Source organism: Humulus lupulus, chromosome 4 (genome assembly GCF_963169125.1).
Source record: "Humulus lupulus chromosome 4, drHumLupu1.1, whole genome shotgun sequence".
Taxonomy (NCBI): Eukaryota; Viridiplantae; Streptophyta; class Magnoliopsida; order Rosales; family Cannabaceae; genus Humulus; species Humulus lupulus.
In genome coordinates, this window is record NC_084796.1 from 90835101 (window position 1) to 90843306 (window position 8206).

An 8206-nucleotide genomic window follows, 5' to 3' on the forward strand; every position below is an offset into this window, starting at 1 on the left:
CTGTATCTCCCTTCTTCACTGTTGGGCAATCTTTGCTGAGGTGTCCCACCACCCCACACACATAACAAGCCTTAGCCTGACACTCGCCCGGATGGCGCCTTTTGCACCTTGTGCACTCAGGATAAGTCCTCCATGTATCACTGCCTCCTTCACGGCCACCCTGAGTACGTCGACCTCTCCTATCAAGATCAGGAGTGGTCGAAGCCTCAGGGGTCTTCCTCTTCAAATCACTGGGGCGTCCACCCCTACCAGAACCAGAATATGGAGGCACCGCCCTGCGGCCCTCCCTCCTCACAGCACTCTCCCTCCATATCTTATTCTTCGCTTCCTCAGCGGTAAGAGCCTTCTCCACAGCCTGGGCATAAGTTGTCCCTCCAGGAACTATAGTAATTCTCACATCTCGGGCTATCAAAGCATTCAGCCCTCTGATAAATCTATCCTGCCTAATTGCATAAGTAGGCACAAGATATGGTGCAAATTTTGCAAGTCTGTTTAACTTCAGGGCATACTCTGTAACTGTCATACTGCCCTGAACTAACACCACAAACTCATTTATCTTCGCTGCCCTGATGGCAACATTATAATACTTCTGACTGAATAGATCCTTGAATCCTTCCCAAGTCAATGCAGTAACGTCTCTAGTCTGTGATGCCACCTCCCACCAGATTCGGGCATCCTCCCTCAGCATATAAGTGCCACAGACCACTCTGTCATGTTCTTCTACCCTCATGAAATCAAGACTGGTAGTAATCATGGTCATCCACTACTCAGCCTTCAGTGGATCAGGTCCCCCCTCAATGATTGGGGGCTGTAGCTTCCTGAACCGCTCATACAATGGTTCCCACTTGTTCCCAACCTCAACTGGCTGCGCAACAGGTACCACTGTAGGTGGCACAATAGGGGCAACACTCCCAGATGGAGCCTGCTACTGCAGAATTCGAATCTGCTCATCTTGGCTATGTAGCCGAGCCTGCATGTCTGCCATCAACTGCTGCCAGTTCTCAGGAACTGGTGGAGGGGTCTGACCCTGATCATCATCTCTAGTCCCGGACCTGCCGGCTAGTCGCGTAGATTTTCTTGGACACATAATTATCCAAGTCAATATGAAATCAACGACTCTGCAATCAGACTATGATGGCAGGGTAATGATCCTTTCATAATCCATCACTGGAACTTCAATCATTCACAAGCAATCAATTTATAGAAATTTATCCAGATATTCATCCACATGCATAGCAGTGCTAATAAGCACACCTCAATAACATCATGCAATAGTCAAGGGCCAGGCCCTGTCAGTATCTCATGCTCCCTATTAATTAAACAAATATTAACAATCATATCTCACTCAGATCATTTAAGCACATAATCATGTACACAATTACCAAACCCTGAGTTAATGTTGTCTCTCGCGGCGAGTGTACATATCCAGCCAGTCTTTAGGACCCATAAACCTAGGACGCTCTAATACCAAGTTGTAACGCCCTGGATAGCCAAGACCGTTACACTGTGTGTTTATAAAAGTGCTAGACTTGCTAATCAAGTCATTTAGTTAAGAACGTGTTATAGAAACTATAATGGAACTAAGGTTAAAAGATTTTGGTCTTAAAAGTCACATTTCTTATAAAGAAACATTTCCTGTTTACACGAGATCCCAAAAGTATTAAGATTATACCATTTACAAAGGATTCAGGAATTAAATACAGTAGTAGCCATATTAAGGAAAAACAGACAATTAGGCAATCTCTGTCCTGATCCACTCCTCGGCAATGGGGACCGAACAACTGGCTATGTACATTCAACCTCGCAGCTCTCCATCTCAGGATTGGTCCAACTTGTCTTTGCCTTTACCTACACCACGTAGCACCCGTGAGCCAAGGCCCAGCAAGAAAACACAACAACAGAGCATAAGCAATCAACAGTCAATTCAATATCTCATACTGCATAAACATGTTCACAACCACATAAACATTTAGAATAACCAAGTATTCAGCATACTAAACATATCAACTCATATCATATATCAATTTACAAATGATAACTAGGGTTAGCGCCCTCAGGCCGCGCCCTCCGTTATCCCATTGACTCCGACCCGCTTCAACTGAGCTCAGTGAATAAAAAGCTGTCCTCGGCTACCAGTGGCCAAGCCGCTCACTGTGCACAAATTTGTGTATGACACCCTTAGGCTGCTATCACATGTCCCATGGCATGATACCATCATTGACATTATACAGATATCGGGAGCACTTTGTCCCATCACAAACATATAACCAGGTGCAGTTTTCTTACCTTTAGATTCGCAAGCTTTGATCACTTGACTCCTTGAGCACGATCCCTCTCGAGCCCTAGCACTCACATAATCACAACCATAGGTCAAATTCATCACCAAACCTCAAGTCCAAAACCTAGTCTCGGGACCAATCCCGAGCCCCCAGGAAGTCCTAATTCCACCAAACAGGGTGGTGAAATCAAACCCCGAACCCTTGGTCAAAAACCCTTGTAAATAACCCTAAAATCCCTTTCTGAAAACAGGGCAGCGCTACAGCGCTACAAGCAGAACCAAAATCCCCCAGAAATCATGGCCTAGCGCTACAGTGCCCAAAGGCTAGCACTGTAGTACTAGTCACAGACAGCCAACACCACATTTTCCCCAAAACCAAACTCAAAAACAGGCTTATTAACACACTCCACTCATCCCACGCATCCCAAATAATCAAAACCCAATCACATGCATCCCTCATCTAAAAATTCACCATAGTTGCTCATAGACTTCAGAAACTCAGCAAAGACAATCAAACCTTCAAAGTTTAAAGCTTAGAATTTTATACCTTTGATGGAAATTCGACCTTAAGTTGCCTCTAGACCTCCTTAGCTTGCTCTTCCTCAATCCTTGGCTCCAACTTCCCTTGAAAGCCCCATCAATTCAGCTTAAATACCTTAGTTAAAAATCAAAACCAGAACTGAAGAAACTTCAAAGTCTTACCTCAACCAAATGGCTTATCCCTGCTAAACCCTTGCCAAATCTTCAATTCAGATCAAGAACTCTTGCCTCAACCTTACCCTGGTTTCCCCTGGGTTTCTGCTCCAAAATACCTCAAGAAAATGGCGAAGGTGATCACCAACCGACCCTTAGAAAAACAGCTCTATTTTCTTCCCTTTCTTTTCCTTCTTTTCTTTCTTTCCCCAGACTTCTATATTATTCTACCACTTTGACTAACATAAAGCCTCAGCAATACCTATCTCTTGATTAGTTTGGGGAAACGAGCTGAGGTTGTCCATCAGTTGAGGTAAGACTTTGAGGTTAATATTTCAGTTCCTGGTATTGGTGTTGAGTTGGTTTTTCTAAGTAAAGTTTTATGGGAATTCTAGGGATTTGAGGCTGAAGATTTGAGGAGGAGAAGGCTAAGCAAGAGTGGGAGACAACCTAGGCTAAGCTCATCCATCAAAGGTAAGGAACTCTAGTATTAAGCTATGTGATTTCTGTGGTTTGCTGAGATTTTGAGCTTTAGGTTCAGCCATGGTGAATTTTTTGATTTAGAGTGCATGTGATTTAGTTTTGTGTGGTTGGGATGTGTGGGGTGAGTGGGAGATGTTGGTAGGCTTGTTTTTATGTTTGGTTGAAGTTTGGAAGAGTTTTTGTAAGGTTTGGCTCGGGGAAAATCGAAGGAGGAAAATGCAGGGTTTGTTGGGCTGTGACTAGCGCTGTAGCACTAGGCTATGTGGTATGGGGCATTTTAGGCTCTGTTTTCAGCGTTGTAGTGCTCTCCTTAGAGCGTTGTAGCTCTACCCTATTTCCAGAGAGGAGTTTTTGGGTTATTTTCAAGTGTTTTTTCCCAGGGGTTCGGGGTTTGATTCCACCACCCCGTTTGGTGGAATTAGGGCTTCCCGAGGGCTCAGGGTTGGTCCCAAGGCTAGGTTTTGGATTTGAAGTCTGGTGATGATTCTGATCTATGGCTGTGACTAGGTGTTCGATAGGGCTCAAGAGGGATCGTGCTTGAGGATCAAATTAAACAAAGCTAGCAAACCTAAAGGTAAGAAAACTGCACCCGGTTATGTGTTTGTGATGGGACAAAGAGCTCCCTATATCTGCATGATGTCATTGATGGTATTATGCCAAGGGACATGTGATATACAGCCTAAGGGTGCCGTAAATAATACTTGCGCACAGGGCGCGACTCGGCCACTGGTAGCCGAGGACAGCTTAATGTTCACTGAGCTCGATTTAAGAGAGACGGAGTCAATGGGATAAATAGAGGGTGCGGCCTAAGGGCGTTAACCCTAGTTATCATATGTGGATTGATTATTGTTTTGGAATGATATAATTGGTATGTTGGATACTTGATTAATGTGAATGTTTAGACTGTTGAGTACATGCTTATGCGGTATGAGTTATCTAATTGTCTATAGAATGATTATTCTCTGTTATTGTGTTTTCTTGTTGGGCCTTAGCTCACCAGTGCTATGTGGTGCAGGTAAAGGCAAAGGAAAGTTGGGCCAACCCTGAGGTGGAGAGCTGCGGGGCTGAATGTACATAGTCAGCTGTTCAGTCGCCACTGCTGAGGAGTGGAACAGGACGAGAAATGCTTAACTGTCTATTTGGCCATAGATTGGCTAATCACTGTATTTATATCTTGAATCTTTTTTAAACAGTCTTAATGTAACGACCCAAAATCACTAATATGGCTTAAGGGCCTTGATTAGTGTACCTGGAGGGCATAATTGGTTTATATGTGAATTTATTGATTTAATGCATGATTACATGATAATCATGCTTGTATGATTATATGAATATAAATGTGGTTAAATGTTATACTTGTGAGAACCACATTATTATGTGAGTAAATCCATAGCAAGCGACTTGAGGTGATCCTAGGAAGCTAGATAGCAGGAAAGTCACAACGGGGTTAATATTTGACTTCAGACAAGTCAAGGGGTATTTCAAGTGTCGGGTGGTTATTTAGACTATCGGGTTATGGAAATAAATAATCGGAGATATATTTGAGGTTATGAATTATAGGTGGGAATATTGGGGAATTTTACCATTCTGCACTCGGGGACGTTTCCGGTACCCCGAGCTTTGGGGATTAGTTTAATTACCTAAGGATTGACTTTAGGAAAGATTTTAGAAAACAGTGGAACATAAAATAGACCGACTCTTTTTCTTTCCTCTTTCTTTCTCTCTCTCAAAGGAAAAACACAAGAATTTAGAGGTCTTGGCTAGAATTCAAAGGATGAAAGTTGGGATTTAGAGGATTAGCTCAAGGATTATGAAAGGAACTCAACCAAGACTGAGGTAAGCATTGAATCCCACTTTCTGTGGTTGGAATTCTATGATTTTGAGTGTGTTCTTAGTGGTTTTTGGGTTTTGGAATTTGAAGATTAAATTGAGGCTTGAACCTTGGAAGTTAGCCCAGAAAGCTCTTGGAGGATTGGTTCTGCAGCTGAGGTAAGCTCTAATTTATGGTTTAATGGTTGGGTTATAGTGTTTCCATGGTTAAGTTTTGTGTTCTTGAGTTAGAAATTTTCAGTGATTGAAATGGGTTTCTAATGGGTTTCTAGTTTAGGTTTCAGCTAGGTTGTGTTGCTGGAATCTTGTGGAAAGTCTTTGGGTAATTGAGTTGTGGAATTTGAGTAGTTTTGGATGAGTTTGAGTGAAGTTTGGGAGTCAAAAATATAGGTTTTTCTGGGTTCGAAGGGGTCGGGCCGTGACATAGTTCTCGGAGAGTCGCGGCCCTTCGAAGCTGGTGTGTGCTGAGGAAGGAGGGCGGGCCGCGGCATGGTCTAGGTAGGGCCGCGGCCCATGTATGTTTTTGTGCATTGGGGAGCCTCTGGTTGGGGCCATGCCACGACATGGGTAGCTAATGCCGCGGCCCTTAAGAGCTTTTGGGATTTTGAGATTCTAGGCTTGGGAATTTAACCTAGGGTGCTCGGGATAGAATCTATTACAATGTTTGGTGAATTTCAAAGTTCCGAATACTAGAACTTTGTCTAGAAGCTCTTTTAAGATTGTTGATGGTATCCTTTATCTTGGTTGTGACTAGGTGCTAAGCTAGGGCTCGGGGATCGAATCGCATTCAAGGAGCATTGCCCGTAGTCAATACACTTAGAAGCCAAAGGAAAGAAAACTGCACCCGGTTCTGTGTTTGTAATGGGACTAAGGGTTCCCTAATATGTATGCTTTCGAAATGATGGTATTATGCCATGTAAACAGTAACCCAATGGCCTAAGAGTGCCAAAGGTTACACTAGCACACAGGGCGCGGCTCGGCCATTGGTAGTCGAGGACAGCTTATTATGCACTGAGCTCGGTTTAAGCGGGCCGGAGTCAGTGGGGTAAACAGAGGGTGCGGCCTAAGTTGTTGGCCTTAGTTATTACGTGACTTGACTGTTATTAATGATTGGTTGCATCTATGATTCCGATTACATGCTATGTGATTAATGTGGAATGTTAAGTGTTTGATCATGCCTAAAGGATTATTCTTGTGTTATGATTGTTGAGATGTGTATTATGTTTTCTTGCTGGGCCTTGGCTCACGGGTGCTACGTGGTGCAGGTAAAGGCAAGGGCAAACTTGATCTACCCTGACTTGGGGAGCTTTGAGGGTGGAATGTACATGACCATCTGCTCAGCCGTCATGGTTGAGAGGCTAATAGGAACAGAAGAGCTATAAATATCTATTTTGCCTTAGAGTGGCTAGCGGTACTCTGTATTTTGGAAATTTTGTAAACCAACTTTTAAACACTGTTCCTTTTTAGGAACCCATATGTAAATCTGTTTGAATATATGAAGTGTATCTTTTGAGACCAAAACCATTTTAACCCTAGCACATTTATGGTTTAGTGGCACGTTTTGACTAAATGACTTGATTAGCAAGTCCTGCACCTTTACAAGTACACAGTGTAGCGGTCCTAGCTATCCAAGGCATTACAACTTGGTATCAGAGCGTCCTAGGTTTAAGGGTTCCTGAAGACCGGCTGGACATGTACATTCGCTGCTAGAGACAAGCTCGATTCAGGGTTTGGTAATGAGTATATGTGTTTATATGCTTATATGCCTGGAATGAATTATGAATGTTGATATTTGTTGGATTAATCGGGAGAATGAGATACTGATAGGGCCTAGCCCTTCACTGTTGTGTGAGAATATTGAGGCATGTTTATTAGCATCGTCGTGCATGTAAATGAATATTTGGATGATTAATTGCATATTTTATATGGATGAATGCTTGTTTCATAGCTATTGTGTGATGAGATTGGGGCATGCTTATTAGCAGCCGGTGCATGTGGATAAAGGCCTATATGTGGATTGTTTGTGATTGGTTATGAACCATTGGTGAACTTTGGAGAAGCGTTTACCCCGTCATCATGGTCTGATTGCCGAGTCGTTGATTGCAGATTGACTTGGATAGCTATGTGTCAAAGAAAGTCTATGCGACTAGCCGGCACTAGGTCTGGGACTGGGGGTGATGACCAGGGCCAGATTCCTCCGCCAGTCCCTGAGAACTGGCAGCAACTCATGGCAGATATGCAGGCTCGGTTGCAGAGCCAAGATGAACAGATTCGCCTACTGCGACAGCAGCCTCCATTAGGGAGTGTTGCCTCTATTGTACCACCTGCAGTGGTACCGGTTGTATAGCCAGGAGAGGTTGAAAATAGGTGGGAACCTTTATATGAGCGGTTCAAGAAGCAGCAACCCCCAATCTTTGAGGGTGGACCAGACCCATTGGAAGCTAAGCAATGGCTAACCATGATTACGACTATTCTGGATTTCATGACAGTAGAGGGGCATGATAGGGTGGCCTGTGCCACTTATATGTGGAGAGAGGATGCCCACATCTGGTGGGAAGTGGCATCGTAGACCAGGGATGTTACCACTTTGAGTTGGGAATGCTTCAGAGACTTGTTCATTCAGAAATACTACAATGTTGCTGTCAGGGCAGCAAAAGTTAATGAGTTCGTGGGTTTGGTGTAGGGCAATATGACCGTTACTGAATATGCCCTAAAATTTGATAAGCTTGCGAAATTTGCACCAGATCTTGTGCCTACTAATGCTACTAGGCAGGATAGATTTATGAGGGGGCTTAATGCTATGATAGCCCGAGATGTTAGAATTACAACGGTACCTGGAGGAACAACTTATGCCCAAGCCATTGAGAAGGCTCTTACCGCTGAGGAAGCGAAGAACAAGATTTGGAAAGAAAGTGCTGTAAG